Genomic DNA, 18,627 nt, shown 5'->3' on the forward strand with positions numbered 1-18,627 from the left:
TTTCAAGAGAGACAAAAGGGAGATGGATGTTAGAGAGGCAATCCAAAAATGTCTGATACACAAGACAATACACCTTCATCAAAAACACCATTCAAGTTGCTCATTAGGAACCTATAGAATCTCTAAGAGCTGCAAATATTGTCAGAAGACAGACCCTCATTTTCAGATGTCTGAGATTTCTTCTTGAACATCCCACAAGTTTAGCACATTCAAATGTTTAAAATAAAACTGACCTTCCCTCTCAAAAGTTGTTTCATCTTTTATATTCCGCATCTCAACACATGAGATCTCTTCTACCAATTCAAATAAACTGGAAATTTCAAAGCTGTCCTTGACCCTTCTGTCATTACTACCCCCCCCCCCAGTATGGTCACAACTTCTGCTAATTCCATATCCAAAACGTCTCTTGGCTCTATCTCTTGCTCATCAATCCCATTTTCTTCCCCTAATCCATGCCGCATGCTCTACTGAAACGATGCCTTGCTGACTTCTAAACTTCAGACACATCTAACTCCAATCCATCATTTCATTGCTATTAAAATTACAAACATCATGGACTGTTTTAAATCACCCTTCAAAAAGTTTCTTATAGTATTATTGATATAAAGCCTCGGATCACTTTCCTCCTTAAGTCTACACTTCAAAACATTCTTCTAAATGCATCACAGTGATTAGGCTAACAATAAGAAAGATTACTTAAATTGAAAAGTGTTTGCTAAAGAAACTAGAGTAAAACGTAATGGCCAAAAAGTAGAACGAGAAAAGGGCTTTGGAGTCAAGAAGTCCTAGGCTATTTCAGCTTACAAGCTGAGGGTAGATTCATCAAATCCCTTAACCTTCCAGTGGTAGTTTCCCACTCTTAACATGGGGAATATAGTCCCCACTTTGGGAGCTGTCCAGGGCTTTAAATGTGGTAACAGGGTTAAGTATCTAATGTAGAATGTCAGATCTCAACACATAATTGCTATTATTATTCTTTGTACCAGGTACTTCCAAAATTCTGGTTTTTCTTCCTTATCCAAAACTAAACCTATTGCAGAATTCATACTTGGTGATGGTACACAATTCTAATAAGTTTTATTCTGATTTTCCAGCCCAAATCCTGTGAATGGCAGCAAATTGAAAAGCAGGAAGAGTAAAAATGTTGAGAAATAGTAGATGACAGCAGGGAAGCTTAAGGAGACATGATAACATACAGATGTAAGAACTCACAATGAACAGTAATAAGGCAAACAGCCCTTGCTAGCCCAGAGGCATCCACCGTGTAAGGCAGGAGGAAAGAATATAATATGGTGGTGAAGGCACAGATTGTGAACTCTGGCAGCATGGGTTTGAATCTCAGCTTCTCTGCTGACTAGATTACGGTCTTGGACAAGCTTCTCAATCTCTCTGGGCCTCAGTTTCCTCCCTGTAAAATGAAGGCAATCATGGTACCTATGACATAGAGTTATATTTAAGTAAACATAGAAGTAAATAACTTATTTGTTGAAAGGCCCTTAGAAGAGTGCTGGACCCATAATGAATGACCACAAAAGCACTTACTTATATTATTGTAGCACAGTATCATCAATAATGCTTATCTGAAAGACTGAACCATCAAAAGTTCAATTATGTTCTGTATCTTCTATTTTTAAAGAGAAGTGACAATACCTTTGGGAATTAGTTCAATCAAAAATGTTACATTCTGGCCAGGCGTGGTGGTTCATGCCTGTAATCTCAGCACTTTGGGAGGCCGAGGCAGGTGGATCACCTGAGGTCATGAGTACAAGACCAGCCTGGCCAACATGGTAAAAACCCATCTTTACTAAAAATACAAAAATTAGCCAGGCATGGTGGCATGGGCCTGTAATCCCAGCTACTTGGTAGACCAAGGCAGGAGAATCGCTTGAACCGAGGAGGCGGAGGTTGCAGTGAACCTAGATTGTGCCACTGCACTCCAGCCTGGGAGACAGAGCTAGGCTCTGTCTAAAAAAAAATAAAAAATAAAAAATACATTCTAATGAAGGTCTGGTGCTGAAGACAGAAAATTTCAGTTACCTGAAATATTTACATATCTGAAATTCTACTAAGAGTAACAGAAAAATGAGATACATTTAGAATCTGAATTTTTAAGTTGATATTATTTTCAGTACATTAAAAAGAGTCATTTTGTTTTTCCATGCCTCCAGAATTGAAAGGAGAGACAGACTCTTTTGAAAAGAGTTCCTGAGCACAGCCATGGTGAGGCTCAGCCTCGGTGGAAGTTTCTAGGATGGGGAGAGGGAGAAGTTGAAGTAGTAGGGGAAGAACGGGACATGATTCAAATGTTCCTAAGCGACCTGAAGATCCCATATATGAGATTGCCAGATCTCAGAAGAAGCCTCCCCTACCATGCACACAAGTGTGTCACAGACACCTTTCTTCTCTTTTCTGAAAAGAAACCATAAAACAAATCTGCTTATTCCTGTTCCCTTAATTGAGAGAAACAGGGGGTGATGGTTCTCGAATTTTTACAGATGGGTGAAAATGGCTTACAAAACTCTTGTGAATAGACTGTCTCAGGCTACCAGGTATCTTCACATTAGAGACCTTTAAAAATAGTAAATCATTCCAAAAATGCTGCACTGAATGTTCAATCCAAAAGAAGATTAAAATCGTTTATCATCATCATTCATAACTTTTTCATTGTATCTCATCAGGAGAAGGAAAATAAGAATTGTATTGATAAATGGCCCCAGTTCAGGCTAATTCTGACAATAAGTTAACACAGGCTTCAATATTTCAATCTCAATTTTTGGGATAAATCTTCTGAAGGTAGAAAGAAATGCCTGCCCTATGCCAAGAAAACTTAAAACCAGTGTGCTGTCTTACAATGTAGCATCTTTTCTCAAGTAATCCCTACCAATAATATTAGAAAACCTAAACAAAAAGGTTGCTAGGCCTTTGTAGCCAAAAAGATTGGCTGTCATTGTCTTTCGACTATAGTTGTGAGCACTAAATAAGTATCTGATAGGTAATTCAAGGAGATACTGATTTTATTTCCTTACAGAATCTACAGGATTCTCTTAGCATTCATGGCTTAGCCCCAAATAATAACCAATTTTTTTCATGGATAACATCCAGCTTAAGGATTATTAAAAGCCCAACATTAATATTTACCTTTAAAAAAACTAAAAAGCAAATTTGAGAGCATATAAAAATAAAAATCCACTGAAGCCAAGTACTTTATCCCATCAATACAAGAATATCTATTAGTATTAAGCGTGATATGATTAGTTCAATAAACACAGGGAATTTCACAAAATTCCCACCTTTTTCTAAGAATAGCAAAAATAATGGCTGACATTTATTAAACACCTCCTAGTTTCCAGGCCCTAAGCTAAGAGGTTTAGATGCATTATCTCCTTTTACCGTCTCATTAACCCTATCAAGAAGATAACATCACAGACTCCATTTAATAATTAATGTTTAGAAACGCTAAAGAACATGCCCAACATCTTACCTCCAAACCTGCCTTTAATTCATCATAATATACAAATTTTATTTGTAGTAGAAAAAGGAATATAAGTCAACAACTTTAACATAATAAACTATATTTACCTTAAGCTGACAGCCAATATCTACTAATGGCAAACAAAATAAATCTATGCTTACTATCACCATGATTATGTGAGACTGTCAGTAAGCTCTTGTTAACGCAATAAGACAGAACAAAAAATAAAACAGATTTAAACATAGAAAAGAAACAAGAATATAGATTAAAATACAAATAAATATCCATACTTAGGTTAGGAAGATTCTTTAATTGAAGGAGATACATTTTCTAAGCATAAATATATGAAAGGAAACATATACCAGTGATATATTTCACTACACTCAAAACATCAAAATCAAAAGGCAAAAATGGACAGTAAAAATATGTAATATCAACGAACATAATGGACCATACCTCAAGGAAAAAAATGAAATGAAAAGGCAAAAAAAAATTTGGGGAAAAAAAACCTTACCATAGTTATGAAGAACACCAAGACCCTGTATAAAAGATATTAACAGTTTACAGCTGGGTGCAGTGGCTCATGCCTGTAATCCTAGCACTTCAGGAGGTCAAGGCGGGCAGATCACAAGGTCAGGAGTTTGAGACCAGCTGGCCAACATGGTGAAACCCCATCTCTACTAAAAATACAAAAATTAGCCAGGTGTGGTGGCATGTGCTTGTAGTCCCAGCTACTCAGGAGGCTGAGGCAGGAGAATCACTTGAACCTGGGAGGTGGAGTTTGCAGTAAGCCAAGATTGCACCACTGCACTCCAGCCTGGGCAACAAAGTGAGACTTTGTTTCAAAAAAAAAAAAAAAAGATATTAACAGTTTACATAGAAAATGCAAGTGGATTAACATGTAAAAAAAATTCACTTCACTAGTAATTGAGTGTAATCTTAAAAAATAAGGTATGCTTTATACCTACCAAAATAGCAAACATTTCAAATATTTTTTGAGGATATACTGCAACAATTACTTGTAAAAGGGTAAATGTTTCTAACTTCTCTGGTCAGAAATTTATCAATAAATACAGACTCTTAGACACTTCCTATCCTTTGCTATGGTCTGAATGTTTGTGTTTCCTCAAAATTCATATGTGAAAACCTAATCACCAAGGTAAGGATATTTGGAGGTGTGGCCTTTGGCAGTTGACTTAGCAGTTGATTAGGCCCTTTTATAAGGTCACACAGGGATTAGTGCCCTTTTTAAAAAAGGCCTGAGAGAGACACTCTCACCCTTCCTTTCTTTTGAGGTCTCATGGAGAAGGCACTGTCTATGAACAAGGAACTGAATCTGCCTATGATGTGATTTTGGACTTCCCAGCCTCCAGAACTATGAGAAATAAATTTCTGTTGTTGATAAGCCACCCATTTGTGATACTTTGTTGTAGAAGCCCAAATGAATTAAGACACCCTTTGGTGTAATAATTCCTGTAATACATAATTCCCCTAAGGAAATAATTAAAATTTGGATGATAATTTACATAGAAATATGTTCTTTGAAATTTTATATCTAGCATTGAAAACAGTGAAACCAGCCTAGCTATTGAACAATAGAAGAATGGTTCAATTAATTTTATTTCATCCTTTTGACGGAATGTTAAGCTTTTAAAATGTTTGAATATTTACTTACTTAAAAGTGATCTATCTCAAAACGTAAATATCAAAAGCTAAATTAAAAAAGGATAGAATATTTATATACAATATGATCTCATGTATCTGTATATTAAGAGAAAAAGATTGAAAGTAAAATATATGAAAATGTTGTGAGTCAATATTTCTGTGTGGCAGGTATATAGTTGATTTTGATTTATGTTTTTATCCATTTCTACATTTTACAAAGTTTTCTACAAGGAACTGTTATAACTCTTATACTTAAAAAAAGTTATAAATATGAAAGTGCCTAAATTAATAGTATCCTGTGGGTGAATAATTTGGTACTATCTCAATTTTTGTCAGCCAGGAACTCTGGTATTAGTGATCTATTTTCATCCATACATCTATTCAACCTTCACAAATAAAACAGCTTCCATGTCATTGTTGATGTTTATTAGAGTGAACTAATGCCAATGACCAACAATGTGGTCCTGATGGCAAGCACGCCCCTCAGACTGCAGCTCTGGAGCCCAGCTTTCTTACCACAGCAAAGACTGTCAGTCCTACCAAAAGAAGTGGAGAATGGAAGAGTGGGAAGCCAGCGGTAGACAATTACCAGGGTCTGAACTCAAAGTTGCAGCAACATGTTCTTCAGTGCAATGATGAATCTGTCAAGGCAACATGGTACTCGTTCCTGATTACCCTCAGGAACTGTGAGAACCTACAGGAGCATGTATTCACCATTTGGGATATGTGTCAGTTTGCTCAATTCAATAAATAACCTGTTCTCACTCGACAAAACAGTTGGAATTCATTAAAGTCGGCTAAATTTTGTGATAAGGACGCATGTGATTTACAGAGTCAAGTGCCTTCATGAAATACTTTCCAAACAGGCTTGTCCATACTTTGAGCAAACCCCTTCTTTATTCTAAATATCTACAGAATTGTGTGTGTATACATAGACATCATTATATGTCTGCCAGCCAACTGCACTGTACATCAAGAGTCATACAGAGACAGAGAGATTTACAGTCTTCTAGTGCTTTGAAATCAACAATGTCTACCCAATTAAACTCAATGCTTGTCCACGGTGGAGGAAACATTAGATGAATTATTTCAAATTCTAAGCCCTGATTGTATAGGGGCAATGGATAAGTGAAATGATTCTTTTTCATTTTAAATTCTGTTGCATTTTCCCAAATTTTGTCTCATTGAGTGAATGTTACTTTTATAGTGGGGGAAAAAAAAACCCTTACAATATTTAATGTTCTCTGCCCTTGCAGAAATTAAAACCTGGCAAGGAAGACAGATTTTACAGCTAGCTATACGGTAGTGTAAAGAGTGCTATACCTACAGTGCAAAGTTCCAGGGGAGTTCACAGGGGAAGGAGAAGATTAATTCTGTCCAGGAAGGAGGAGGCGCCATGAGGATGAGTGAGCTAAACAGAGGAAGCAGTTTATGAAATGAGCCTTGATGGATGAGTAATATTTTTATCTGGCCAAGAAGAGTGTTCCAAGAGAAAGATCAGCATGTAGAAACTCAAAGATGAGAGTACAGAACATACTAGGGGAAGGACAGTTAATCTGGAGTGACAGCCCTTCCTTATCGGATGTGGCAACCCCAATTGTCAACCCCTTCCAACTCAATGTTTAGTCTTGATTAACTTTTAATTTCTCAGTATGCATTTGGGTTAAAACTGATTTCTTATTTTACTATGGTTGACAATAAGTAGGACTGCATGCCTCATCTGTCTCAATCTGAAGATTATTTCAAAAATTGAACTAATTTCAAAATTAAACGGATTTAAGTGCTCAGCCAATTCATTTGATTTGCATTTTGGAGATTTCTGTTGAGAAATTATAATGATTCCTCACAGCTCATTATTTTTCACAATTTGATTAAAGTTTCTGTAACTTAGCTAACTCAGGTGTGGAAAAACATTTAGGCAAACACTTTTAAGTGGTTTTATGACATGCGTGTGGATGCGAACAGTAATACAAGTTAGAAATTCTTTCAGGTATTTTAGTCAGAGTCTTCCCTGAACCAACAGAAAGCCAGTGAGGGAAATCATTTGATGGCAACAAAAGGACTGGGGCTTTCATCTCTGCTCCTCCATCTACTAGGCAAGAAATTACAGAAAATGATAAACTCTGAACCTTGTTTTCCCATCCGTGAAACAGACATAATAGTACCATGCACTCTTTACTTCACAGGACGATTAAAATCACATCAGGTAGCACATGCCATCGTTTATGCAATTCTTAAAGACCTTAGAGATCATCTTATGAGGTCTGTAAATTTTGCTCCGAGAAGCTCCATTCAGGGTCCCCTCACAGCAAAATGAAGGCAGGGTTGAGACAGGCTCAAGGACACTGCTGCAGGATGGGTGGGGCTCCACCTCTCACATCTCTACTTTCGTCTGAGGAGTCCTCGATTACCTGCTTTACATAGTAGGCTCCAGAAAACCTTTCATACGAAGAAAATATCCAATGGTTTAAAAGGATTGAAAACCACTGATTTATCCCAATTGGCTCATTTTACAACGAGAAAAGTAAAACCCAGAGAAGCTAAATAATTTCCCCAGCTTTAAGTAACTACAAACTGGCAAGGCAGATGATTGAATCCAAGCCTTCTGTTTCCAAGTTCAATGCCTTTTCTACTATACCATATGGTGAAGTTACACAAATATTACATACTGACATGGAAGTACTAAGAATCAGGACAGTTTTGTATAGGAGATATGACATCACCTAGACAGTATGAAAATTCCATTCAGCAATATAAAATGAATTTGTATACTTATTCAATAAATATTAAGTGTCATATATGTCCCAGACATTGTTCTAAGCACTGCTTTCAGCCCCATAAAATTCAGTTTCCAACAAAGAAGTTATGACATCTAAGCTTAACTCTGGAATAAAACATCCCCATTCTTGCTGAAATGGATGAATAATTAGTATAGTAGTATAAATGTGGTTATTGCCCATGCAAAAACACCTCTTTAGTTTCCACAGTGAAATAAACACTAATCTGCTTGTACCTGGGCCCACTCTTTCTAAAATTTCTATTATTAATTTGCTCCTTCTATCAAAAGCTAACATGCCACTTGTGGAGTACAGTCCACCTACTTTCACCTTCAAGGAGCTGGATCCTGCAAGCATCTCCTTTCTCTTCTGTATATTTATTTTCTCTCTTTCTGGTGATCATTTTGCAGCACATAAATATGCTCCAGTAACAGTCATCTTAAAAACAAAACAAAAACCTTCCTTGCCCCCATGACCAACTGCCACTCAATTTCCTTTCTTCCTTTCCAAGCAAGTATTTTTGGAAAGACTTGTCTGCAGTCACTGAGGCCTTCCCACCCTTACCCCCACCCCATCTGTTGTCAAAGGCAAGCTCCACTGCTTCTGCCCTCTGGAATATGAGAACAGGGATCCTGCCCATTCACCATGTATCCCAGTACTCGAAACAGCACCCAGCATATGCTTAGCTCAGTAAATATGTGTGGAATGAATAAATCAGCTAGAACCATATAGTGATTTAGTGAAATACATAATATACAGCTTGCCTGTTTCTCATATATTTCAGAAAGATAGGTCACAATATATGCCAAATTTTACTTGATTGCAAATTAAATTACTTCAGCCACTATTTGAAAAAATTTGTAATGGCCCAAAATGCTAGAGTAAAGCAAACGTAAAAATGTAATTTAAGTCCTACCAAACTTGCGACAGGATATTTTTGTATAAGTTGGGAAAATAATTCTAAAATCCATTTTGAAGAATAAATATTTAAAAATAACCAGGAAGACTTGACAAAGAAGAATAATGTGGATAAAACTGCACTGCCAGATATAAAAACTGTGTTACAAAATAACAGTAATTAAAACAGCGTGAATCTGGCACAGGGGATGAGAGATCAAAAACAGAATACAGAGTTCAGAATTGAGCTCAAATGTATTTGGGGATTTGGTAAATAAAAAAGATAGCATTTCTAATCAGGGAAGGAAATAGTGGTCATTCAAGACAGTTGCCTAGGTTAGGGAAGGAAATAGTGGTTATTCAAGACAATTGCCTAGGTGCTTGCTAAATAAATAAGTATCCCTCCCTTACTCCTCACACTGAATTCCAAATACATTCATAATAGAAAATATAGCATTGGAAAACCTTTTTCTAGGCTTGGAGTGAGAAAGGCCTTTTGAATATATCAACAAAACTACAACCATAAAGAAAACCACTGACAGATGACAGACTCTACTTAGAAGTGAAAAAAATATACATATGGTAAAAGCAGAACAAAGTAGAATAGGAAACCCTGTCAACAAGATTAAAAGGCGAACAAAAATCTAGCAAACACTTTTGCTATGTACATATGACAAAGGGTTACAAAAAAGTTATGTTTCATCAACAGGGAAAAGAAAATCCTGAGATATAAATAGGCAAAAGAAATAGATAATCTACAAAATAATAAATACAAATGGTCAGTAAACACATGAAAAGATGGCCAGTCTCATGAGTAATCAGAAGAATGCAAGTTAAAATACTGAATTTTGTTTACCTATTAGCCAGCTAAAATTAAAAAGATTGACAATACACTAGGGTTTGAAAGGGGATAGACAATGGAAGTCTTATGCACTATTAGTGAGAGAATAAACTAGTATGTTTCTGAGAGTTGGTTTGGCAACTAATATAAAATATCCATTAAGAGAACAATCAGACAATTAATACATAATACAATTTGCAGAGTCATTTGTAATTGAAAAAAAGTCCATCGGTAGGAGATTATTGAATATGTAATAATTGATCCATACAAGGAACTATCATAGAGACCTGATTATGGAGATCAACATTTTTGAAATGTAGAGACAGACCACAGTGCTCGCTTCAGCAGCACATATATACTAAAATTGGAATGATACAGAGAAGATTAGCATGGCCCCTGCGCAAAGATGACACGCAAATTCGTGAAGCATTCCATATTTTTACAAACCTGCACATCCTGTACATGTATCCTGGAACTTAAAATGAAAAAAAAAATACAAATGAAAAAGAAAACATAATAATCCAATAAAAATGAAATCAGGCAAAAATTTTTTAAAAAATAAAAAGACAGAGATTCACAATATGTCAAGTAGAAAAAGCAGATTCTAAAACTATTCTACCTCAATATTCCTTGACCCAATCCCCTTCCTCCATCTCCTTCATTACTCTGCAACATCCTCTCTCTCCTGGTCCTCCAGCCTCCTCTCATGCCTACCTCCTGTTGATCTTCCACACTGCAGCTGTGGGGAAAGTCCTACAATGCTAGCTGAATCTTTTGCCCCTCACTTAAAAATTGTAATAACTTACCATTGCTCAGAAAGATTACTGCCCTTGCCTGATCTGCTCACACCTCCAGCCCCCTCTCTTGCCTCTCTCTCCCACTTGCTCTAGTGACCTTTTCAGTTCTGTTCCCACCCCACCCCACCCCCTACTCCAACCTTGCTCCTTTGCACTTGTTCTCTGTGTGGAACCTTCTTGCTCACACTCCACCTCCCATCTCCACATTGTGCCCATTAATGCCTCTAGACCTTTATGCACGCAGCACAGATGTCATGTCCTCAGGAAAGTCTTCCCTGTTTACCCACTCTAAATCAGCTCCCTTTTATATACAATCGGTATCTGCAGATGCAGAAGCTGTGGATACAGGCTGGCTGTAAAGGACTTGAGGGGTTGAGGTATCCACAGGGAGTCCTGGAACCAATCCCCGTGGATACAGAGGACAGGCTGTAGTCTCACAGCTGTCTTCCTTCTTCCTCAGTCACCTGTTACAGCTTGGAATTACGTATTTCTAGATTATATCATGACTATCCATCTCCCTCTCCATGCTGAGCACAAGGACCATGTCTCTTTTCCCCATCATTATATCTCTGCTACATATTAAACACATTTTAGAGACTGACATGATCAGACACTGAAGCATCTTGAGTGAACGAAGGAAAGGCTAGAATAAGGATTTGCTATTCTATTACTTGACAATTGGTAAGAAATAGATGAAGAGCTATAAGAACTTTTTAATTACTATGGTAAAAAAAACAAGGTGGATAATTCATCACAAATTTTGAACCATGAAAGCAGCAAGGTATTTTTTTCCTAGTATATTTGTCCTTCCCAAATCAGAGACTCAGTGGTGCACTGTCTGGCTGTTGCACCTCACTTCCAGAAACAAGAGGGCAGTCTCATCCCCAGTGGCAGGATCACTGCCCAAGTCAAATTTACAGCAAACTCTGGAATTCTGATGCTGAGAACCAGACCCTCTTGAACCTAGTGGCCTTATTTCCTAAATGTTGCCCATAATAAGGCCAGTTTTATTTTCCATTTGTAAACTGTAAATCAGAAATTCAATGTTGAATTGATTCCAGATTTCTTCTTCTTACTCTCTGTTGCCATGTTCCAAAGATAGTCTCACTTTCTTGAAAAATTTCACTATAAACCAGAAAAGGGGAAGATCAACTACCCCTTCATCTTCTTTCTCTTTTCCTAGGCTTTCCACACCACACTTCACAGTGCCTGCCAAATCCAGCCATACCCACCTAGGAAACTCAGAACAGACATTTTGCTTCCCACAGTTATCAAGTGGCTCCTAACTCAACACTGTATTTTTAAAATTTGGAATTGTCAATGTTTATCTGTCAGTGCAGTGAAGAATCCAGGCCTTTGCATAGAGCCCAGCTGTTTCTCCCAGGTAGGCTACTCTTACCTCACTTAAGAAGGTGAAGGATATTTGAAAAAGAAGACTGCAGTGGTTCAAGGTGGCTAATGGTTTTATTTTTTAAGGACGCAAGAAACTTACAGTGTATTTTGGCATCAAATACAAATTATATAAATTGTGTATAGCTGTAGGCAGATTGGCACCTGTGGATAGTGGGTGGTTGAAGATTTATACTCAATATTTAGTCAACAGCTCAGTCACTGTCATAGAAATGTCTCTGACTTCTTTTAAACATTATTTGCTATTTCACGTTCATAAGTTTAGGTAATCATTTTCCTGACCAGTTATATAAAAATAATTTTTAAAATAATACATCTCAAAGACGTTTGACATAATAGAAAATGGGGCTGGATGTGTGTTTATATACATAGGGTAACTGAAAGAGCATATTTCCAGTTGGCAGACCTGCAGCAGGCCATTTAACATTTCTAGAACTAAGATTCCTTACCTGCAAAATTTAAAAATAAACCAAATTAGGTCCAAAGCCCCACTCTCCTTCTCATTAATTTTTTAATTTACGTAATAATCTGATGGCGTCTCACTTACAGCATTAATCAGATCTGACTTGTGTTTTAGGCATCTGAGTTTGTCATACTTTACCCACTCTCTCTACCTACCCCAAGTTCAGGCCCTGGAAGCCAGGGATTTTGTTTCATTCATTTGTATGTTCCCTGCTATACCCAGAAAGTACCTTGAATGCTCAGGTGCTCAGAACAGATTCCCAATCAAATGCGAGTGGCCAGGAGTGAGCAGAGCCCCTAACACCACGGTTATATAGTCTGGAATGTCTCCCCAAAATTCCATTGTTGAGGTTCTACCCTGCAAGACCTCAGAACACAACTTTATTTGGAAATAGGGTTCTTACAGATGTAATTAGTTGTTAAGATGAGGTCATTAGGGTGGGCCCTAATCCAGTATGACTGGGGTCCATATAAAAATGGGAAACTTGTGCACAGACACACACACAGGAAGAATGTCACGCGAGGATGAAGGCAATGATTGGGGTGAGGCTTCTACACCCCAAGGCATGCCAGTGATCACCAGCAAATGTCCAGAAGCCAAAGGAGAGGCTTGGAACATCCCTCAGAAGGAACCAACCCTGCAAACACCTTGATCTTGGAATTCCAACCTCCAGAACTGTGAGATAATAGATTATTGTTGTTTAAGCCACTCCATCTGTGGTACTTTGTTACTGCAGCTCTAGGAAGGAATATGCTCACTGCTTTACCACTTGCTGCGTCAATAGAGGTACAGCAACGAACTCCTCAGGGCCTCCATGGTGTTTACCAATGTCGCTGCCAGAGGGCCGAGCCCACCTGGCAGCTGTCACCAGTATCTTCAACCTCATGTAATCTCTGCATCTGGCTACCTCCCTCACCCTGTCTCTCTCCATCCACCCTCCTGCTTGGCCTTGGGGTATTTCAATATTCTCCACCTTTTCTTAGAATGGTCCTTCCTCCTCCTTGCCCGAAGAGGAACCTGTGTTCCCCTAGAAGAAACCACTGTCTAGAATCTGCAGCTACCTTCAGTGGAGACTGTTGGTCATTCACACTCCTCATGCCTCAAGGCCAAGACTTTGAGTTGTTCAAGACCACTTCTTCCTCTTCCCCTTGCAAAACCTCCCACTTCTTTAAGGTTCACACTGTACCCTCTGCTCTCTGTCCCCTGGCCATAGTTACATCATTCACAGATACTGAGAGAAAAGTGGTAAAGAATGCAGGCTCTGGGGCCAGGCTGTCTGGGTCTGAGAACTAACAGACTTGACACTCACTAGCAGTGGTGCTTGGCAAAGTTTACAAGCCTTTGTAACCCTCACTGTTCTCATCTATAAAATGAATGTAACAATAATATATAAAATTCATAGTGCAGTGCCTGGTACTTGATAAGCACTGAATAAATATTAGCTATTATTATGTGAGTTTTTAGGACTGAGTCATCTTCATCTGCACCTTAATGACCGTCTTCTTTGTCGATGCCTTCCATACATGTGTGGATGACCCATCCCAAACCTGGATTATTGGTTCTTTGATCTCCTTACCTCCAAAGACCTTCTCCTTCACATCATCTGAACCACTGATGCCCCTGGTCACATTCCAGCCTTATCAACTCCAAAATCTGTATTACCTCCAACTTCTGAAATTAAAAAGATCCCATACTCCAATCACAGATGTTAATGTTTTGTCATATGTGCTTTGTATTTTTTTGAAATAAATTTGTCTACTAGTAAAAACAGATATATTTTCAAATACTCTCAATATAAAAATTATATGACCTTGGCCAGGCGCGGTGGCTTATGCCTATAATCCCAGCACTTTCGGAGGCCGAGGCGGGCAGATCATGAGGTCAGGAGATCGCGACCATCCTGGCCAACATGGTGAAACCCTGTCTCTACTGAAAATACAAAAATTAGCTGGGCGTGGTGGCACATGCCTGTAATCCCAGCTACTTTTTCGATAGTGTTAGAAACCATCTCCCTCTGAGACTGTGCACCGGCCTTGCAGTGAAGTGAAGATTGTTCCCCAATCTCTCTCCAAGCATAGTATCTCTCCTGTGCACTCACAGAGTGTGTGTGTGTGTGTGTGTGTGTGTGTGTCTTTGTTCATGCACGCACACCATGTGGAGAGGTACATCTTGGTAAATTAGGAACAAGCACCATTGAGGGGATTCAATTCACTTTAACCTTAATAGCTATTTCTTAGAGAGACTACAGAAGAGTGCTCTCTCTCTAGCGGCTGCTGCTATTAATAGTATTGCCCTTTCCTCTCCTGAAAGAGTATTAGTTCATTCAGAAAAATCACCATCCAAGTTAGAAGCCATGAAAATCATTTTCCAAACTCTTCCTTTCTAGGTATTCTTCTGGAAATCAATAATTTAATTTACTAAAAATTAACAATTTTTGAAAACCTCTGTGGGTACCTTCACCTGTTCATCCTTTTTTTTAAAGACCAGTTTTTATCTGCTCAGAGGGCTTAAAACATTCTCTTATACTTTTTCAAACTCAACCTCATCACAGCCCACTGATATTTCCAGAATCAACAGTGACTTCTAGGAATGGAGCTCCTTTCTGTTAGACAGCTCTCCCACAGGGTTACACATGTTGCCTCCAGATGACTTGGCTTTCATCTTAGAGTTTGTAATCAACCCAGGATGTGGATACACGCTGCAGGTGAATTTTTAGCAAACCTGGAAGATATCTCCACATGAAGCAGGTAGAAACTTCAGTCCATAAATGCACATGTGCAAGAGACCAACTTTATTTTTTCATTATTCCCTTTCCATTCTGAGCCTCTATCCTGCAGAGGTAGCAGGCAGTTAATCCCCAGAAAACAGCAACTCTGCTTTTCCTGGGGTTGACCTAACATCCTGGGGCCAGGGAAAGCCTTCATAGTAGTAAGACATTGCTGAGGGCATTTGCAATTTGTCCACACACAGTCTCCTCTGAGACATCTCTCATTGCTGTCTGTTTATCCCTTCAAGCCTGGCTGTTCTTGCTACTACGTATGTTCCTGGGGACCATGAACTATTTGGTTTCTATGCTGTACTGGGGCACCAGAGTCTCTGTGAAACTATCCAAGACCCAAATATAACGTGCTGCCAGTTACTCTAGTGGGAGAGGTAGGTGTTGCTTCCATGGGCATCTAACCTAGGATATAAGAAACAGATTGCCCAACCTCAGTATCTTCTGGATTCTTGGGGGTTGACTCCTTCCCTAAGACTTTCTCTGGAACCCACCTACATCTCTGCCCTCCTTACTCCCCTTCCATCTATTTCCCATCATCACCCAACCTCCCTGTACTGAAGGAATATTTTATCTCATCCAGGAGAATAATTTTCTCTGCCTCATAAAATTTCTTCCAGGCATTTTTCCTGGAGTCCTCCTGGCCTGGCCTACCCACTCCTGAAGCAACAAAGCACATGACTGCCTGCTGCAGCCCCGCAGCGCTGTGGAGTTTCTTGAGCATCCAAGGCCTTCCCAGGGTCTGGATACTCTCAGGGCTCCCGGGCTGGCTCCTTTTAACCAATCCTGCCTCCATGTAAATGTCACTTCCCTGACCACCCTATGCAGCCACCCATCACCCTCCACTACCCTGCTTGTTACAGCTCATCATTTTTTGTTTCTTTCTTGCTCACCTGTTTATTGTCTGTATTCCCTCTGGACTGTAAATTCCAGGAGAACAGAGACTACCTCTGTCTTGTGGTTAAGAACACAAACTTTGAAGCCAGCCTGCCTGGGTTCTAATCTCAGCTCTGCCACTTACTAGCCGTGTAACCTTAGGCAAGTTACTCAACCTCTGTGACTTAGTTTCCTCACCTGTAAAATGAGGGAAACACACCTCATAGAGTAATTATGAGAATTAAATGAGTCAATGCCTGGCACATAGTAAGTACTATAAAGTGTTTATTAAAAGAAGTATTTAGCACTTAGTATAATGCCTTAATCGTAAGAGATGCAGAAAACGTTTTTGTTGAATGTAGGAATTCATAAAAGAATGAATGAACACTACAACTCCAAACAAATGTAGTCTTCCAACTGTGATTCACTTGCTCTGCTAGCTAAGTCAGATTGCAACAAGATCAAGGCTATTTGCTTGAATCCTAACAAGGGCAGCATAACTTATGGCTTTGTATCATCTAACTACATCCCTAGCCTGTGTAGCCATCTAGCAATTGCATTGTGCTGTTTACAGGTTGTAATGAATGAGAGTCTGAACGGGTCACTATTTGTCTGTCACAACTAGTATACGAATCATACATAGTACATGTCTTATTTACTCTAATTTTATAGTTTTATCTGCTTTGTAATTGATAGTTCTTGTTTCTAATCATCCTATAAAAACTATGTAATTTGCCAACAATTCCAGAACCTGAAAAGAGTAGTATCAATTTAATTATGGTCCTCTTAATTTATATACATATATCTATATGTACATATTTACTCAAGTAGCTGGTTATGATTAGGAGATCATAATTAGAAGATTAAATGATAAGCCAAGTATTTAAGGGATAATCTATGGAAGTGTCTGAAAAACCTTTCTGCTGATCAGCATATTGACATCTTATTTTCAATGTGTAAAAACAACAACAAAAAAGGAAAATATAAGATATTTAAGAAGATATAAAAATGGTTCTTACAGATGAGTTATTACGAATTTAAGATGGTCTCCCCTATCTACAGAGCACAGGCCTTCTTGTGTTATCATTTGTGGGCATTGAGACTCCTGAGTATATACTTTTCTGTTAGGTTTGCTTTTCCTCTGTCCACTCCAGGTCACTCTACAGGAATCAATGGCATTGTCAGCATGGCCCAGTCACAAAGAAGCATGGCCCAGTAAGAAAGAAGATTACGCTAATATTAACAAATAGAAATGAGTTAGAAGGATATATTTACTGTGGGAAGATCTGGCCTATATCAGTATATTCTGAGTGGCCAGCACAAGTCTGCCAGGGAGGACAGGGTGGGCCCCTTGATCCCACGATGAAGGGAAAATTACTATTTCCCTGGCCCAAACTTATCAGCTTTTGAGGAGCACAGGGTTGTCATGGGTAAATGAGAGTCCCTTCATTTACCTGTTCATACAGTACATTTGAAGTTTAGTCAAGGCATGGAAAATATGAAACTTTTATCAACATGACTAATGGAATGAAGACATAAGTCAGACACATTTTGCAGTGACCAACCTCTCCGATCCTGACTGCACAGTCATTCATTGCTAATTCACATTGGGTTTTCAGTGGGGTTCATAGAACACCAGCAGTTGTCTGTACCTCACAGAGCCGGACGTCTGAGAAGTTTAGTGAATGTTCCTCACAGCAACATGTTCTATATTCCACCATTAATTCCATAAAGTACTCGAGTAGCCTAACTTCTAATTTAACCTCTTCTTTCTGCTTTCCTTGGGTCTCATGTTCCAATTTTAAAATCCACATAGCTAGAAGGCCACATATGGAAATGATATCTCCCTGTTACACTTGGCTTTGTGTCAATATTATGATTCATTTTATACATTTCTTCTCCAGCCCGAAATCCCATCATGTTTTGTTCAGCTCACTGGATCAAAAATACATTACCATATCATTTCCCCACTGGAAAACATACTACTGCCATTTTTTTTCATGGAAATCAGTCTTTAATATTTGTTCACTGATCTTCACCTCCCCCACCAATGCCTCTCTCCACCCCTGCCTAAAATTACTCATCATTCTAATAAGTTAATATATTGGAATGGAAAAAATTTGCTTTCAGTCTCAGGGATCAACTTATGATCATCTTAAATCAGCCTCTTTTTAATTGATGAGTCTACAGCAAATTGCATACTTTGGTTTACTCTGTAAAAAATACAATTACACTAAGGCAAAGCTGGTTATGACTCATGTATAATGAAATGAAAACAGTATCATCATTAAGCACCAAATAAAGCCATTGATTCCGTGTATTATTCTGTCAGTTTTAATTGAATTGCATTTCCCCCTTTCAGTTCTTAATTACGCAGTTCATGCTGAATCTTTATTTTTATGCACAGAATAGGATAATGTTCTCTTCCTCCTTACCTTAGTGTCTAAAAATATAAGCCTATTGAGAACAGAAAAGTCTTTGTTGGTCTTAATTAAAGCAAAACACCTGCTTTTATCCTGGGAGCTGAATGTGTTGCTGTACTGTGAGACTGTTACCAAGTGAGGGGACAATAGGGCTGCTTCCTGTTGCATGTCCACCTCCCTGACCTGTAGTCGCAGCCTCTTTCCAAATTCTATCAGAAGAAGAAAACATC

The 18,627-nt window shown here is 38.5% G+C and overlaps 1 protein-coding gene and 1 non-coding gene across 2 annotated transcripts in view; both read left to right on the forward strand.

Annotated features, from left to right (window-relative positions):
* Positions 1 to 18,627, forward strand: part of CDH20 (cadherin 20) — a 222,093-nt gene that overhangs the window by 48,096 nt on the left and 155,370 nt on the right. The gene's annotated exons all lie outside the window — the stretch shown is intronic.
* Positions 9,985 to 10,093, forward strand: LOC112437841 (U6 spliceosomal RNA). The gene has a single exon (XR_003026342.1). It is a non-coding gene; the product is annotated as a U6 spliceosomal RNA (small nuclear RNA).

This window comes from Pan paniscus, chromosome 17 (genome assembly GCF_029289425.2).
Source record: "Pan paniscus chromosome 17, NHGRI_mPanPan1-v2.0_pri, whole genome shotgun sequence".
NCBI lineage: Eukaryota > Metazoa > Chordata > Mammalia > Primates > Hominidae > Pan > Pan paniscus.